The sequence below is a fragment of the Chrysemys picta genome, chromosome 5 (genome assembly GCF_011386835.1).
Source record: "Chrysemys picta bellii isolate R12L10 chromosome 5, ASM1138683v2, whole genome shotgun sequence".
NCBI lineage: Eukaryota > Metazoa > Chordata > Testudines > Emydidae > Chrysemys > Chrysemys picta.
This window is the reverse complement of record NC_088795.1, coordinates 60,562,156-60,579,374: the sequence shown is the minus strand read 5'-3', so window position 1 is coordinate 60,579,374 and position 17,219 is coordinate 60,562,156. Positions and strand designations below refer to the sequence as shown.

At 39.3% G+C, this 17,219-nt stretch overlaps 1 protein-coding gene across 16 annotated transcripts in view; it reads left to right on the top strand.

Annotated features, from left to right (window-relative positions):
* The window catches only part of FBXW7 (F-box and WD repeat domain containing 7), a 295,965-nt gene that overhangs the window by 101,460 nt on the left and 177,286 nt on the right, over nt 1–17,219 (top strand). The window lies entirely within an intron of this gene.

Sequence of the window (17,219 nt, the reverse complement as noted above, 5' to 3'; positions counted from 1 at the left end):
GAGACGTCCACTCTCTCCTGTGGCTCAGCAGCAATTGAGCTCCAGCGCTTTCCTTTTCTACTTCCTGTCCTGCTCTGATACTTCCTGTGAGGTGGGCGGGGGTGCATTTGGCTCCACCCACCCAGGGGAGTGTAATGGTTCCTCAGACTCCAGTTTGGAGGGAGGCCATTCCGCCTCACTACACTCTTCTTCACATCTAGTTTGCACTACACCTGAATTTCTAACATTAAAGAGAATGGATAAGCTTTATTAGGTACTTGCATGAAAGTTCAGCTCTTTCCCCAGTGTCCTCCTAAATGCCTGGTTTTGTCTATTCTGTGACAGAAAACCAGTCATGGCAGAGGCTTCCTATGTATACTTCAGGAAAAAGAAGTGAAGAAGCTACATTTTATTTAATGGAAAAATCTGTTTGTCAGTGTTACAACTCAAAGTCACTGATTACTAGTAATTGATGCCAAAATATCACTTCATTTTGGGGGCGTGTGTGTGTAATATACTGCCTAGTCTTCATCAGCTCCAGAAGCCTAAAAGTAATTTGTCTTTGTGAAAGAACAGGGCAACAAGACATGTATTGACAGTATATGTTGCATTGCACACAGCTCAGTCTCTGGTTCTACTATCACTATATAGCAGGGGTAGGCAACCTATGGCACGTGTGCCGAAGGTGGCACGCGAGCTGATTTTCAGTGGCACTCGCACTGCCCGGATCCTGGCCACCAGTCCGGGGGTGGGGAGGCTCTATTTTAATTTAATTTTAAATGAAGTTTCTTAAACATTTTAAAAACCTTATTTACTTTACATACAACAGTAGTTTAGTTATATATTATAGACTTATAGAAAGAGACCTTCTAAAAATGTTAAAATGTATTACTGGCATGCGAAACCTTAAATTAGAGTGAATAAATGACGACTCGGCACACCACTTCTGAAAGGTTGCTGATCCCTGCTATATAGTTACATCAGCTGAAGAGCTTTGGCTGGTTCCCTTGTGTCCAGATCTGTGTAGAGTATCTTTTAAGAGCTAGACCCTTTTAGCATAAAGGCAGCTGAGTCCCATGGAAAAATGATGCCATGTCTCCTCTCCATTTTGTAGGTTTCTTTTGTTCTTCATTATGGAAAAAATTTGCCTCTTTTAGGCAAATGCTCAAAGGTTGCCTGTTATGTGTCTTGCTTTTTGAGCTAAATAAGATCTTGTGTATTCTTTCTTTGTAGTTGCCATCTTTTAAAATCCAGCATTTGTCTCATGTTTTAGCTATTAAGGCTAGGCGCTGATAGTTTTTTACTCCACACCAACACCAAACCTTTTTTTAGTGTGAGGTGATTTATTTACTCTTTGACTTTATGAATACTTTTTGAATTATCTTATTTCTTGTGCATGAGATTATTTTGGAGGGTATAAAATGGATGTAGAAGTACAATATTGAAATATGTTTTTAGATGTAGTCTCTTCCTGTCCCATCTAAATAAGAATAATGATTTTGGATATTGATTTTTCAATCCCACCAGGAAACAAGTGACTCTGTGTATTACATGAGGGGGTCATTCTAGTTACTAATTTTGAGAGTTTTTCTACCAGAGGACAGGTTTCAGAAGCTGGTGGCTACAATACAGAGTCAGTCTCTAGTCACATTTGCCAGGGCTCTGATACTGCTAGTGTAGGAGAGTAATATTACTATTAATGTGGTGCCATGGGTGAAATTCCACATGCATCCTCTGCAGAAATTTCCTTTTTCTTCCTGAGCCTACAGGACCAATCATATCTATCTTATGTAGTCCCAATGCTGAAAGGAGTATTGCAATCTCTCTCTTTTTACCTACAAGAAGTAGATAATTGGAGTACCACAAGATGTCAAAATATCAGAGGGTTGGTGGTGACCATCAATGCCAGTTTCATGGGCTGGAGAACTTGTTCAGGGAACAACTTCACCCAAACCTTACAGACAAAGTTCCTACATTTTTAGTTGGCTTGACTTTAGGATTACTAGGGCATATCTGATTCTTCTACGTAATCCTGATCACTCAAAATGTAGTTCTCAGGTCTTGACAACACTTTAGCAATGACTTATATAAAAAAACCAACGAGGTACCAGTGTCACGCTGTCTGGAATGGCTCACGACTTTGAGTGCCAACATTGTTAGATACCCCAAACTGGTGGTTCATTAATTAGATTTCACCAAGCCAATAACAAATGTGAACTCGTGGACCACAATAACAGTCTTACCACGGAGTCAGACAGTCCCCTTAAACTCTCTCTCTCTTGCCACCCAGACAAACTGGACTTAGTGATAAATGCTCATTTACACCAAAAATCACAACATATCAGGTTGCTTCCAGTCGCAAGAGACCAATCATTTACCCCAGATCAGTGTAGTCTAGATCCTACACCACAAACAACACCTGTAACCAATCCTGTAATAAACTAACCAGGCAAAAGGAATAAGAGAGTTATTTGCAGGTTAAAACAAGCAAACATGCACACACTAATGAATTACCATCTAAATCCTAAGAGTAACAGAGTGATCTGTCTATTCAAAGTGTCTTTTGGGGAAGACCCAGGGGTGGGAATCTCTGGCTTCAGTTTAGAATCTCTGGCCCTTTAGAGATTAAACAGCCAAAAAGATGCAGTTTCTTCTTGTCGGGGATTTTTATTCCCTTCCCCCAGAGTTCAAGATGATGGGATGAGTTTACATGCATGTCTCCTCTTCATGGGTGGTGGTGGGGAGAAAGCAATCAACAAAGTCTTTTTTTCCTCTGATGTTCTACAATGGTTTGTCTGGTGTCTAGGGTCCTTCTTTTGTTGGGTAGGAAATAACACCTCCTGTGGCAATCTAGTATTTCACACTTGGTAATGTTTCTCCTGACTGGGGGGGTTTACAGTTACAGAGCAAACCCTTAAATATTTACCCATTGGATATAGACATTATAAGTGAGATTAATACATGCGGCAACATACAAACATTTTATAGTCTAAACACTAAATACATTCTTATAAGACTAATACCTACTTTAAGCAAAACTAACATACAGGTGACCTGACCTGGTCTGGTCTCCAGCTATGAGGTTGTCAGTTCTTAGCTAATGCCAGCATTCTAGGCAAGAGCTGGCATCTGGCCTGCCAGCGTCACAACCAGGTCATCAGCCTTTACATAGATGTCCATGCTTCCTCTGTCCCTGGGCAGAAAACAATCTGCTGGCCTTTCAAACCTTACTCATAAAAGGAAAACTAAACATCTAAGCAGGCAGTTGATAGATCTAAGAGTGGAGTTGTCTCTCATATTCTTTGAGTTCAGAGTCAGACCCTGGGATTCTGGTCAATGGACATTTGCATCCAGGATCAAATAACCAAAGTTTTATTCCAGATGAGGAGATTAAATGCAGTAACCATGGTTGTACACTTTCACCCATCGCTAAAAGCATCAATGTATGTCTGCTTTTCATAATATGCTCCAAGACAATTAAGACAAAAACGAGAAAGCAGAAGTGGGGCTGATGGCTGCACATTGTCCAATGAAGCACCTTGGTTCTCTGTCCTAGTTCAGGTGGCAACAACTGCTCTTCTTTCTCCCCCCTCAGGGAGAACCTGCTCGCACAAGGACTGGCCCAGATAAATTCAATTTAGCAGCCTGGTACTGAAGAGGCACCAATTAAAACAGATTATTTACCTGAATTATAAATAAATAACCTTTTAACCTCTAGAAAGTATTCCACTGTCAGGGCATTTTCATGGGCTTGGTCTACATTTAAGTCATAGTGTGAAGGCCATTGGTATGGATCCAGGCAAGATAAGGACAAAACATGTATAGTGGATTTCTCACAGCAAAGTTTTAATATGAGCCTAAAACTCCCAACTGTGAAATTCCAAATGGAGGCCACTTCTAGCATGCTGGCAATAGCAAGTGGGTGGAGAATTTCATCTCACTGGATATCAGAAGACTTCAGCTGTCTCCACATGTCAACCCTACACCACTATAGAGTACGCTTCCTTGTTAGTTGAGTAGCAGGAGACAGAAGTGCTAAGAGCTAATGTGGCTTTATCCTGAACTTTGTCTGTGTTTCCCAAGTCTTAGGAAATAATTCTTCCATCTTTTGACCACATAGAAAATCTTTGGATATTATAAGTACTTACCAAAAAAAAAAAAAGGGGGGGGGGGAAGGGTGGAAAGAAATGAATATTGAATAAACTCAGCAATTCAGAAAATCTCTAGCTCCATTTGTCATTTGTTCTATAATCAAACAAACATCCTTTGCTCAATAAATAAATAAAGCCAAGGATTCATTTATTAGATGGCTTAAATGGTCATGGCAGACATTTACCACACCAGAAACCTTTTTTCTTTTTTGAATGTTGTGTGATCACTCACTCTTAGCAACCTCCTGGCCTGCAGGATCATATGCAACATATAAATAGGCTTGGCAGAACTTTTAATTTTTTATCATTTGGAGGGATAATATAGATGTTTTCTTTTTAATTTTTAGCGATTTTAATGTTCACAGTTGCACACAAATTGTGTGTGTGTGGGGTCAGACAGAAATTGACAGATGCTTTAGTTTTTTTAACCTAAAACTTTATAACTAGGGCTGTCAAGCGAATAACAGGATGATTAATCACAATTAACTTTTTAAAACAATAATAGAATACCATTTATTTAAATATTTTTGGATGTTCTCTACATTTTCAAATATATTGATTTCAATTACAACACAGAATACAAAGTGTACAGTACTCACTTTATATTTATTTTTGATTACAAATATTTGCACTGTAAAAAAACCCAAAAGAAATAGTATTTTCAATTCACCTAATATAAGTACTATAGTGCAATCTCGTTATCATGAAAGTTGAATTTACAAATGTCGAATTATGTACAAAAAAATAACTGCATTCAAAAATAAAACAAGAGCCTACAAGTCCACTCAGTCCTCTTTCAGCCAATCGCTCAGACAAACAAGTCTGTTTACATTTGCAGGAGATAATGCTGCCCGCTTCTTGTTTATAATGTCACCTGAAAGTGAGAACAGGCATTCTTGTGGCACTTTTGTAACTGGTGTCGCAAGATATTTACATGCTAGATGTGCTAAAGATTCATACTTACCTTCATGCTTCAACCATCATTCCAGAGGACATGCATCCATGCTGATAACGGGTTCTGCTCGATAACTATCCAATGCAGGGTGGACCAATGCATGTTCATTTTCATCATCAGAATTAGATACCACCAGCAGAAGGTTGATTTTATTGTTTGATGGTTTGGGTTCTGTAGTTTCTGCATCTGAATGTTGCTCTTTTAAGACTTCTGAAAGCATGCTCCACTCCTCGTCCTTCTCAGATTTTGGATGGCACTTCAGATTCTTAAACCTTGGGTCGAGTGCTGTAGCAATTTTTAGAAATCTTGCATTGGTATCTTCTTTGCATTTTGTCAAATCTGCAGTGACAGTGTTCGTAAATCCAACACCATGTGCTGGGTCATCATAAGAGACTGCTGTAACATGAAATATATGTCAGAATGTGGGTAAAACAGAGCAGGGGACATAGAATTCTTCCCCCCCCCCCCCCCCCCAGGAGTTCAGTCACAAATTTAATTAACACACTTTTTTTTTTTTTTAATGAACATTATCAGCATGGAAGCATGTCCTTCGGAATGGTGGCTGAAGCATGAAGGGGCATACAAAGGTTTAGCATATCTGGCACATAAATACCTTTCAGCGACGGCTACAAAAGTGCCATGCGAATGCCTGTTTTCACTTTCAGATGACATTGTAAATAAGAAGCAGGCAGCAGTATCTCTCGTAAATGTAAACAAACTTGTTTGTCTTAGCGATTGGCTGAACAAGAAGTAGGACTGAGTGGACTTGTAGGCTCTAAAGTTTTACATTGTTTTGGTTTTGAGTGCAGTTACATTACAAAAAAAACTACCTTTGTAAGTTGCACTTTCACGATAAAGAGATTGCATTATGGTATTGTATGAGGTGAATTGAAAAATACTGTTTCTTTTGTTTATCATTTTTACAGTGCAAATATTTGTAATAAAAATAATATAAAGTGTGCACTGTACACTTTGTATTCTGTTGTAATAGAAATCAATATATTTGAAAATATAGAAAAACATCCAGAATATTTAATAAATTTCAATTGGTATTCTATTGTTTAGCAATGCGATTAATCACAATTTTTTTAATCGCAGTTAATTTTTTTGAGTTAATTGCATGAGTTAACTCTGATTAATGAGCAGCCCTATGTATAACCATTGAACACAGATTGTTAACATCATGTGACAACATATACAAATTAAATAGCCTTAAATCAAACTCTAATAAGTTTTCAAGCAGCATTTTTATTTTGCCTATCCATAAATTTCAGTTGTAATCGATGGAAATACTGTTTATGGGTTTGTGTGTACAGTGAAATTGACATTTACTGATAGAAGTCAAATCCTTTCAAGCCTAGATAAAAAGCGTTGTAGGGTTGCTGTGTGATCATCTTTCCATCCCTTCACTGAGTTTTACAAATTAAATGTGTCGGCCTCATGGAAGGTTCTGTCTGCTGTGCTCTCCCTGTAACTATTGAAAATAGAAGATGTCTCCTTCATGTTGTTTATAGTTATTCATCCTTTCTTTCTGGTTATGTATTGCTATTGGCATTTCCATTGTAATGGATTTGTGAACTTTCCATGCAAGAAAGAATACAAACATTTATTTTAGCTTACCCTAAAATGTCGTCTTTGCTTCTAGGAAGAAAGTGCACAGATCCATCCCTACCAGCACAAGTGTTAACGCTCTGAGGGTAGCCTATGTTTTTACATTTTTCTCTCTCTCTCTTCCCCCCTGCCCCTCCTTTGTCCATGAGATTTGTCCACTGATGTTAGGGATGGAATTTGAAGTTGTCTGGGGGGAAGGAAATGTTCATATGTTTTTCTTGCTATGCTTAATTACTTGTTTAATGCTTAGGGGGAATTAGCTCTTCAGAGCAGCTTTAGAAGTATCTCAAACTGACTTGGACTTTAGGGGTGTGGCCACTTTGTCTGTCTTGACTGACAGGTCTGGTTCTGCCTCCAGGAAGAGCAGAGCGGGATGGTCCATTGTAATCATCTATGGACTTTTCCCATTAGAAGAAATAAAATTTTAGGTAAATTGAGATAAATTTTCCAATTATGATTGCAAGGTTTCTGCTTTCTTTGCAAGTCATGGAATAGCTGTTCTTCCTGTTCTACATAATGTGATTATAAGCAGCACTCTGATTCTCTACTTATACTTATTTCAACTGAAAGTACTGCTTTTGGAAAAATGGGCATTTTTTGCTGTTTTGTTTCTTTCTTCATATTTTGCTGCCTGTCATAGGATAGCAGGTGACTGAGTAAGTACAACCTGATTTCCCCATAACCAAACCCCTCAACCAATAGCAGTCATGAATGAGTTGTAAATTAAAATGTTTACTCTACTGTACCAACAAACATTCTGTTGTTTTGCCAGTTCCAACCTTTCCCTGATCTGCAATGCAAGTTTAATTTGTCAGATATCTTGCTGTTTTGGGATTACTGTAAATTTTCAGATCTAATATATTTAAATTAGCCTAAATCTTTGTGAAACATAATATGCCAAACCTGAAAATAGCCATCATTCATTCATTCTATTCCATTTTGCACTAAAACATTACTCAGAGAAGAGTTTTATAATTATTGGTTTCTAATTTCCTTGCCTTACCCTAAATTGTTAACGTTACTGAAACTATAGCATCTTTTCTTCATTGGACCATGCAGATTATGAACATAAAAAGAAGCACAAGGGCCAGTAATTCAGAAGAATCAATCTTTACCTGTGGACCAGGCCTACAAAACTTTGGACCTTTGACTAGCTTGGCATTATAAAGTGGGTGTCCTGCTGATGACAATGGGAAGCTTGTATGAAGGCTGGAGATAGATTATGGCTCTTATTTAATTACTTTTGTTGTGCTAATCCTTCAGGCCAGGTCCCCATTGTACCAGATACGAGATAAATATCTAACAAAATAGACAATCTCTGCCCCTGAAGAGCTAACAATCCAATTATGAGACTATAGGCAGCAGGCAGAACCAATAAATAGACCGGGGGAGCACAGAAATAATGAAATGATATTGATCAGCATGATGTGAAGTGTGGTAGCATTCCAGCTGCCTAATTATGGTCAAGGCTTTTTTTTTATTTGTTTATTTTTTTTCTGGGGGCTTTTTTGTAGCCTTCACATATGAGAAGGATTTGAGAGAGGACAATGAAGTGATTTTGGATATTTATAGAAAGCTGCTCCCATGAATGAGGGATGGCATGGGAAAAATGCAAAGATGCCTGTTGGAAAACTTTTAAAAAATATGGAAGAATGGAATCATTTGTGGAATGAAGGTTGAGGTCATAGTGTTGGTACAGTATTAGAAATGATAACTAAGGCAGGAATAGTCTATGAAGGACTTCAAGTGTAATTAGCAAAGCTGCTGTTACATTCAGTATCAGTGGGGAAGAAACATAATGTTGGTCATCCACTACTCCTTTTGCCCTTTATTTGGTAATTTGTATATGCAAATACCTGATTTGTGCACCCATTTGGGGTAATTACATGCATAAATTAATTATTCAGTTACACCATAGTTTTTAAAAATCTGGTTGTTAAATTGCCAGTTAAGACACCATTATGATAAAGAGAAACATTTGTTCATACCTACCCTAGGCCTTGTCTACATTATATGGATTTACCTCAGTTACAGTCCTTGGTGGCTAGCCATCATTGTAGCTGCACTGGTGCAATCCCCAATGTAGATGGTCTAAGCTACTATTTGCCATAGTAAATTTATTCTGATTTCAAGTGAAGGTGAGTTTCATCAGTGCCAATAGTGGCACTGTCTATCTACTGTAAGCTTACACTGGTGCTGTACACTGATGGTTGGCCATCAGTGACTGCAATTTTGTTTCCAGGTTAAGACCATGTTCATCCTTCAGTTTGGAAGGTATTTTCACAATTAAAACTGCTAGAAGACATGCTTTTTACAAAAAACGTCTGTCCTGCAGAATCTGCTTCTTGCTATGAAGTTGCTTTGCTTGTTTCTGCCGCCATGAGAGATGCATAGTATTGTCTGTCACTTCCTACTTGGAGTCATAAACTTTGATTTGCTTATGATCAGATTAACTATATTCTGCTTTGGATCCCAATGTCACCCATACCAAGTATCTGCTTTAAATTACTTGGCTTCTATAAACAACCTCATGCAAGCTCTTTGAACCCTGTTTTAGCAAAGAATTTATTAGGTTTGTATACAGATTAATTTGTTTACACATATAGGGACTGGGCTCTAAAATGAAAAGAGTGCTGGGACAGTAATTAAGCAGTCTTGAAATCTGATGTTTCTGTAGGTCAGAATAATGTTAAATAAAAATAAATCTAGTCAATGGCCTACACCTAATAACTTTTAAACACTTGGATTCTGGGAACCTTTTAACAATTATATAGCGTCCTAAAGAATGTAGCTAATACATTGCAAGGACATTGTTGATGCTTGGACTTCCCTCATCCCTCACTGTATAGGAAGTTTTAAATATTATTAAATTAGGGAATTGATTTATTGGTCTTTATGACCATGTTCTTTTCTTTTGTGTGCACAAAGCCAATTCTAGAAACAAAATAAACAATCGAGTGCTAATGTTATGAAGTGTCCATTCCGGCTGTTGCTGCTGTTACTAAATATAAAAATGTGTTATGCTAGCTAGAACATTTATTTCTGAGTCCTCTTTTCCTAAACTCTGCATAATAAAGTAGATCAATAATGCACTTTCTTGTCAATGAGAGCTGCACAGTTCTTTCCCTGCCTGTAGTACCTCTAATAATTTATCTCCTGTTACTCTCCTCCTTAGGTCTTATGCTGTACCATGTACTCTACACTTCATGCCTCTTCTCCTTATGGTTCTTCTGCCCTTCTCCAATGCTGCCTTACATACCTGGAATATTCTTTCTGATCCTGTATGTCACACAGCTTCTACTTCATATCCATTCTCCAAACCCACTTTTTTCCACATCAAACATAAAACTTTCCTGTGCTAATACACCTCTACCCCAATATAACGCGACCCGATATAACACGAATTCGGATTTAACGCTGTAAAGCAGTGCTCCCGGGGGGGGGGGGGGGGGGGCTGCGCACGCCGATGGATCAAAGCAAGTTCAATATAACGCGGTCTCACCTATAACACGGTAAGATTTTTTGGCTCCCGATGACAGCGTTATATTGAGGTAGAGGTGTACTTTGAAATAATTACTTTAACTAAAGTAAAAGGAACTATGAGGATGCCAATGCATTTCAAGCAAGTAATTATCTAATTTTATTTAATGTAGTTCTTTACTCTGTCTTGCTTGATGTTCTCAACCTTAGAATCTAATAAGTTTAGTAATGCAGGTAGATATATAGATTGGTAGAAAGTATTGTAGTTAACTTGAAGTACTGGGAAAGGATTGTAGAGGTCAGGCTAAAACATTTCTATTGAGATTTCATATTCAATATCAGAATGTGAAAGTAAGCTGATGGCTGTGTGTGGAAGGTGAAACTTACGTATACACCATGAGAAGCAAACTCTAGTAATCTGTTCAAATGTTCAGAAACTACAGGTGCAAAACTTTCAATAAAGGAACTGGTGCTTTGAGTGATATGTTGGGCCTTTCAACCACTGAGTGGTGTCAGTGCAAGTAGTAAATGATGATATAACAGCAATGTAATGTGTGAGCAAGTCAGGATGAGTTCATTTTCTAACTCCATTGTAGGTAGGCATTAACGCTTTGGGAACAATACATTAGACATCAGGTTCGTAATTACTTGTTTTGTTGTTGCTGTTATTAGCCGAGCATCCCAGACGCACTTTAAACAAGCTCGCAAAGCAACTAAAGACAGCTGCTTCCCAGAAAAGTGTAAAATCTTGATTTGTCATGACACAAATTGGGTACATAGTCAAAAATGGAGTGAAGCAGATGGAACACACAAGGATGAAAATATGGCTACTCAGTGAAATATGTGCTCATCTAGTTGATTAGGCTTTTTAAAAATGGTTTGACTATATAAACTATGCATTCAACTGCCCTTAATTTGACCAACTATGAAAATCTTCCATCAGATTACTTAAATCCCAGGTAGCCTCGTTGGCATGAGTCGTCCCTTTTATAAAGACTGAGTAGTGAAGTCTATTCAGCAATGGCAAGCCATCGGTTCAAAGCTTGTTTTATGACAAGCAGCATTCTGAAATATCCCCATATCTGCTGTGGGGCAGGAGCCGATTCTATGTCTTACTTGATATATTATTCTGGATTAGAGTTGAGATTTTGTGTTCATTTTCACTTTGATTTTTTTTGTTAAAAAAATATTCAGGTGCTATTTATACATTATAAATAAAGTAAACAAAACAAACAAGCCAAAGTGCAGTTTTTTTTAATTGACTCTAGTGTACCTTCACACTGATGTGTGCCAGTGATTCTACCCACTTTCATTTAAGGAACATAAAGTTCACAATTGGCATATTATATACCTATTAATTCATACTCTTTCCCCTTTGCTGTTATTGTATTATGGTCTTTTTCTTGCATTTTATAGGAGATTGTAGAAGTTCTGGCCTTTGTCTAATCAGTTATAATCTTAATCAATGCAACATGCTTTTGAGAGAAATCAATGAGCAAGCCCTAAGTACAGCACAACAAAATGGGACCAAATTTTGCAGCAGGTACCCCCAATTCTTTGGCATTAGCTCCTAACTTCTTCATCAGTGTTAATTTATTATACCTCCATTTATTAGATCTTTACCAAACAAGAATTACAAGTAATTTTTTCTCTTTGAAAATTCTGATATCTTAGTCATTTTGTAGTTTATTATGCATGTAGATGAGGTAGTTGTCAGCAGTTAGTCTTGAAGGGGCAAACCTCAGGTTCCATTATAACATGGATCTAATTCCTGTAATAGAAGTTAGATATAACAAATCCACATAGTGGGTCATATGTCCATCTGTTTTCAGTTTGAGGGCTAAATGCTTGATAGATTGTGATTAACAGCTGCCCTGAGGTGATCTGGGTTGAAATCCTGGGCCTGCTTAAGTCATTTGCAGTTTTGTCATTGACTTTAATGGAGCCAAGATTTCACCCCAATGCTGTTTTTAATCCCATTTTGTTTTTAGTTAAGAGGATCAGCTAATACATCAGCTTGTGTTGGAGTCCTAGGGAAGACATTAAATCTGTTTGCTGGCTTGTGATGATCCATATTGCAGTGTCACTGTTCCTGATGATGTAACATTGTGCTATCACCATTTCCATTATAACATCTGTAGATTAAGTTTACAGCTTTTTGACACAGTTTTGCACTTGTGTTATTTTTTTTAATGACTGCGTTAAATTATACTGTATTTTGTAAGCATATTCTAAAATGGTCTTTTCTCTGGGTATTTGGAGGTTCATATGTAAAGTTTTAAAAATGGTTTACAGTAAATCTGCGGAAGTTTTTTATTTTCAAAGTACTATTACAAGGCTTTATTATGTGTCAAAGCAAAATCAACGTTCAAGATCATAGTATTTCAGAGTTTTTATTTTCTGGGTAAACGATGCACATAGAAGCTATATATATTAAATATTAAAAGTGAGATGTCTTCAGTGAAGAATATTTATGCATCTTTGACTTAAAGCATTCTGTTCATATTTGGAAAAAGTAATGGGGTAGTTATTTTGAAGTGCTATGCCTTATCATTGTGTGAATCATCTACTGTTGATGAATACTGATAAGCCCAGGCCTGCTTATATGTAAAACATTGTCATGGAGAAAATCAGGGCAAAAAGGGGAAAAAATGATTAGAACTAATAGAAAAGATTTTGTGCATAGTTACTGTCCTGTAAGCATTTGCTGCCAGCTTACTTGCTATGGACTATGAAAGCGGGTCCCCCTGGGTATGTCTACACAGAAACTAGACATGTGCGACTGGCCTGTGCCGACTTGGGCATGCAGGGCTCGAGTTGTGGGGCTGTTTTATTGCATTGTAGATTTCTGGGCTCAGGCTGGAGCCCAGGCTATAGGACATGACGAGTAGGGAGGGTCCCAGAGGTCAGGTTCCAGCCCAAGTCTGGAAGTCTACACAGGAATGAAACAGCTCAGTGAGCCTGAGTCAGTTGATACAGGCCAGCCCCGGGTTTTTCTTTGCTGTGTAGACACACCCCTTGACAGCATTGGAACTCACAAAAGTAATTTCAAGCTGAGACAGAATCTTTTTAATTTATCTTAGTCCTCCCACCTCCTTTCCAGTATTATACTATACAACACAGTTATAAACACTATAAAGTTAATCATTTATGTGTGTACTCTGAGTCCCTTCCATGGACCTAAAGGGATTGTAAAATCGACTTCTGTACTACACCTCCGCGAGAGGCGTAGTGCTTGAGTCCACATCCTCACGTCAACATGGGGCTAGTGTAGACACTGTGTTGTGTAATTTGAATGAATTGGGCTCCAGTTAGAAATAAGGATAAGAGAATGGGGAATTTTTCTCTCTCTAGGGTTTTACTGTCTTTCTGACCTCAGTTGAATCACTGCTACATTCTGAACAAGCTACAAGTGTTGTAACACTCCTACTGAAGGCTCTATGATGATGGAAATAGTAAAGCAAGCACTTGTCTGCACACAAGAAGAATAGCAAATAATATACCATTATATTTCTACTAGTTCAATCCCTTTAGTGTGGATGCAGTTAGATCAGTATAAAGGTGCTGTATACTGTACAGGCCAGTCCTGCACAGGAATAGTTATACTGGTATAAGGCACCTTTTTACCAACAATAGCCTCATCCATACGGAGATAGGGGTGGGAGGGTGGTACCAGTACAAAACTGTGTGTAGAGCAGGCCCAAGTTATCTAGCTAGGTTTCTTTTGACAGCCTTAAAGGGGGAAGTAGGACGGTTAGTTCATTCACTCTCATCATCTGGCTAGTGTATGGCAATTTCATAGGCAATTTCTGGTCACACAACAACAGTTAACCAGATTTAGACCCCTAGTACTCTAATACAATATACACAGACTTCCTGAGGACTGAATTCCTGAGGACTGTAAGTTTAACTCAACTCTGGCAATCTCTGTAAGCCTGGCCCTGGTTCCAGGTTTTTAAATCACAGACTGCATATCTGTATTTGGTCTCTTGCACCTATTGTTCCTGCATCTCTTCCTGGGTGATGATTTTTCAGTTAAATAATTCCCGTTCCATCTCTTGAGTCAGTGTCGATCTTAGATGCATATATGGTCCTCATCATTGCAGTATCTTTTATGCATCTCACTTTGTTTTATGCATCTTCACAACACCTCTGTGATGTAGGAAAGTACATGTTTTGGTCCCTAAATACCTTTAAGAGCCTGGCCTAGGAGGTTAAGTGGCTTGCCCAAAGTCACATAAGAAGTTTGTGGTGGAGCAGAAACTTCAACCCAAGTTTTCCAAGTCATAGGCTAATGTCCTAACTACTGGACTATTCTGCCTTTCTGTCACCAAAACAAGGTTAGTGGGATCGCTTTAAACATATTAGATTATAATTCCAATAATTTCCACTTCTCTTCTCTGGCAGCCCACTTGAGATGGTTTCATTGGGGTCTGGGCAGGGCCAGGGCTAGGCTGTCAGACAGGAGTTTGTACTGTTTTCACACTTGGCAATTTTGCATGCAGTTTTTCAGCAAGTGTCTTGCTGAAATGAGGTCAAACTTTAGATCTATTCACCACCAGATGATGTACATCAGAACATTCTGTGAAGCATTTCCTGGTGATGCACAGAGTAAACAACTTTACTCTCCTTAGTTTGATTCTTAGTATATTGAGAGGAGTTGAGAGAAATCCACTCATGGGCATCAGGACTACCCCTTCTCAAGTAGTCTGTAGAATCCTTAATTTACACCAAATGTCAAGTCACTAAAACCAGAGGAATGTCAATGGATTCCGCTGTTTCTGAATAATGTATGAGGTATATTGATAGGCTTCAGCAAGGTTGATAAAAGTTTATTCCTGTAGTTCTCCTTACTACTCCACCCCTCAAACCCCAGCTTGTAATTTTTTTTTTTTTAAAGTAGAGGCTGGAGATCTCTCAGGTGGATTTTGAAGTGTTGAGGCAGAAACATTGTACAGGTTCATTGATTAGCTTTCAGAGAGCCAGCTCTAAAATTTAATTCCATTGTTGAAGGTGCATTTTACAAGAAGGAAGCTGCGGATTATTCTTCAGCATGTACTATACAAAATCTTCACTGAATATTCTGGGCTGCATAATTTATAAAGCATGAATTTGGCCCCTAGACTAGTATATATCTTTTATAAAAAATGAAATAGCTGCACAAACAGAGGATGCTCAGGGGAACAAGGCAGGGGGCTGAGCATATGCAATGTGTGCAGCCGACCTGGTAAAATATACTAAGTGATGTTGCATATGTGAAGTGCATTCTCCACTCCCACTCCTTATTCTTACTCCTGTCCCCCTCCCCCCAGCCCTCTAGCTTATAACGCTGCTAAATCGAATCCAGTTTTGAAATTTTCATTGTCAACTTTTCATGCTATATTTCAGCTTTTCCCCAGTTATTTTGATGCTAGTGGTAAACCATTGTTACACGTGCATGTGCACACATACTTACTTTTTTCCAGGGCTCTTGTGAAATTGAATTATTAATGTTTGTAAATCACTTTGAGATCCTCAGCTGGAAGGTGCTGATGGTGATTCCATGACAAACTTTTCTGGCTGCCACTCGTAGTAGGGCTAGGGGGGCAATTAAAATACAAGAATTTGCCTATCTTCTAGGACACTCTTGATTTGTATAGTAAACCGGTATTTTGACATACTGATTTAAAAAAAAAAAAAAAAAAAGGCTGAAAACTTTAGAAACTAAATGGCGTAATGACTGTTACTTATTCATAGATTCTAGGACTGGAAGGGACCTCGAGAGGTCATCGAGTCCAGTCCCCTGCCTGCACGATCAGATATTATTATGATCAGATATTAATGTGTTTACAAGTACGTTGGGCTACATGTGCTTTTATGTTGTACCTTTAGCTTTAGATTTGTTAATGTTATGGACTGGCTGTTCATGCAGCTTTGTAAATATTAATATCCTATAGTTTGTGCTTCAGAGGTGCTACAGGCTTTATCCCTAATACCAAATGAATAAATCAGTGGTTCTCAACCTATTTACCATTGTGGGCAGAGGCGATGCGTACTGGGGGCCAGGCCTGGGTGGGGAGTGGAGAGGGTGGGACAAGCCGCTTCTCATGCCAGCCGCTCTGGGTCACTGCACTGTGCAGCATAGCAGCTTCCTGAGAGAGTCTGGCTGGGGAGGCGGCAGCTTCCGCTCCCCACCCAGGCCCGGCTGCCAGGCACAGGGGCCAAGTGACCTGAAGTCCCCTCTCCCTCCAGCACATTTAAGGCTCACTTGGCCCCTGGGGAACCAGGCCCAGGGAGGGAGTGTGTGTGGGGGGGGGAGGGGAGGGGCTTGCCACTGCCATCCTACCCAGGTGCTCTCAGGCAGCTGCTACATTGAACAAAGCAGCGACCTACAGGGGCCAGCTTCAGCCATGTGAAAAGCAGCTCCCCGCCTGGCCTGGCTGCTAGGGAGAGTGGTTGAGTGTGCCATGGGTGAGGTGCAGTGGGAGAAGGACAAAGCCCCTGCCCTCATAGATAATGTGGGGTGGGGAGAGCACGGTGCCCTGGGCTGGGAGCAGGGCTATGGGAGGGTTTCTAGGCAGAGGAGACGTGTGGGGCGTTTACGTGTCCTCCCCTTTAGATTGTGCCCCCCAGTATGGCACAAGTTGTCTATGATTGTGGGCCTCTCTCACTGTATTATGTGGACCGCATCCCTGCAGGTTCTCTGAGGGCCTGCGTGGCGCTAAATAGGTTGCTGCATGGCTGAGCAGCTTACAGGGAACTTAGAGTGCTTTGGCTGTGGATGAAGACCTTTCCTTCCTTTAATTTGGCTCTTTACTCTTCTTCGCTAATTTTTTAAAAAGGAAAAATTAAACCTGTTCTTTTAAAAACAAACACCTTTTTTTTTTTTTTTTTTGTGTTGTATGAACAATGCTTGATAGGCCCCACCCGGCTTCTCTGCCTAGCAACCCTCCCACCTCCCTGCACCCAGCCCAGGGCCACCATGCTCTCCCCACCCCACATTATCTGCTGGGGGGCTGTGTCTTTCTCCCACTGCACCTCCCCCATGGCACACTTGGTCACTC